We start from the raw sequence: 1,653 nt of genomic DNA on the forward strand, positions 1-1,653 counted from the left end.
ATCATATCTATCTCCACTTGAATAGCACACTTGTACCTTCCGGTTCCCATTCTCATCAAGATCACAATCTTATGTAAGGTGAGGCCCTCTACAGTTTTCACACCCCACTCTAATAGCATGGATAGATTGGTCCATCTTAGTCATTCTCCGGTCCATGCTTTCCAACTTTGCCATCATTGCTTCCATGTCATCGGTAATGGAGTTCACCGCCCCTCGAGACAAGTCATTCCTTGGGTTGTGGTATTCCTTAGAGTTCTTAGAGAATTCTTCTATTAGTTCTTTGATCACCGGGGGTGGCTTCTTTGTGAGAGGTCCTTGTGAATCAAGGAGTTGCCTTGTGGTCACATTCACTCCATCATAAAAAATGGAGACTTCTTGTTGGCTATTAAGATCATGATGTGGGCAATTCCTTAGTAGACTTTTATATCTCTCCCATGCCTCGTATAACGATTCTCCAGCTTGTTGTTCAAAATTGGCAATGGATTTCTTCAATTTGGCTATCTTTGAGGGAGGACAAAATTGATCAATGAATTCTTCCTTCATTTTAGCCCATGTAGTGATAGATCCTGGAGGTAATGATTTGAGCCAATCTTTTGCAGCACCCTTGAATGTAACTGGAAGCATATGAAGTAGATGGGTCTCGCGAGGCACATTTGGAACATTAAAATAACCAGCTACATCGTTGACCTCATCCAAGTGTTTATAGGCATCTTCATGATCTTTTCCGTAAAAGGGAATTTCCTTGAGTTGAGCAAGTATGTGACCCTTTAGTTCAAAAGTGGCAGTAGCGGGAATTACGGGTTGCACAAGTCCCGGGCCTGTATCGTCACGTATTCTCTTTTTCCATTCTCCCATGGGAACTTTATCGATGTTAGCCATGGGTTTAGCTAGTTCGCCTTCAAAGTCGCTTTCTTCTTCGTATTCGGTTTCGTAGTCGTATTCGAATTCGGCTTCTTTTGGATTACCTTCAATATTCTCTAACTTGCTTTCTTCGCTTTTTTGACTGCTGGCCTCTCCTGCTTTCTTGTCCTTTTTCTTCCCAAAAACCGTTTTCAAGTTCTTGAAAGGTGATTTCTTCGGTGTATTAGAGCTTTCAACCTCTTTGCCTTTGTTTTTTCTTAAAGCGGATTCTGGGTCTTCAAGTGGAGGAACCAAAGGTGTGTTGGATCCTCTGGTCATGTAATTTCTGCAAACAAAACAAGAAAACGCGTAAAAAGAACAAAAATTAAAAAGAAAAACGAAACTGGAATTCAGCTATGGACTCGCCGAGTAGGTGCGAGTGCACTCGGCGAGTTCAAAGCAAAAACAGAAAAAATTCTAATTAAACTTCTAATCCAAAAAACTATTAAAACTTATCCTAATAACTAAGTTACCTAAGAAATAACTTTGTGCAAGATAAATCTCACACAAATGATCGATAAAACTAGAAATTAGTGTTAATTTTTGAACTGTTCCTCGACAACGGCGCCAAAAACTTGATGTGTGTAGACTCAACTAGTTTTAAACCTACTTTTAATTATGAAATTAACACACAAAGGCAGTGGACCTATCAATTGTGGTGTAGCTAAATAAGTAGGGTATCGAACTCAGGGAACGGAAAATTAACACTAATAACTAATATTATCTAAAAAAACAAGTAATGGAATTAGGGTT

General features: G+C 39.3%; 1 non-coding gene across 1 annotated transcript; it reads left to right on the forward strand.

The window, feature by feature from the left end:
• The first annotated feature begins 388 nt into the window (after window positions 1-388).
• LOC145123075 (small nucleolar RNA R71) lies at window positions 389-495 on the forward strand. The gene has a single exon (XR_013714955.1). It is a non-coding gene; the product is annotated as a small nucleolar RNA R71 (small nucleolar RNA).
• The last annotated feature ends 1,158 nt before the right edge of the window (window positions 496-1,653 follow it).

The sequence above is a fragment of the Lactuca virosa genome, chromosome 6 (genome assembly GCF_052849685.1).
Source record: "Lactuca virosa cultivar CGN04683 chromosome 6, Lactuca_virosa_CGN04683_v6, whole genome shotgun sequence".
Classification (NCBI taxonomy): Eukaryota; Viridiplantae; Streptophyta; class Magnoliopsida; order Asterales; family Asteraceae; genus Lactuca; species Lactuca virosa.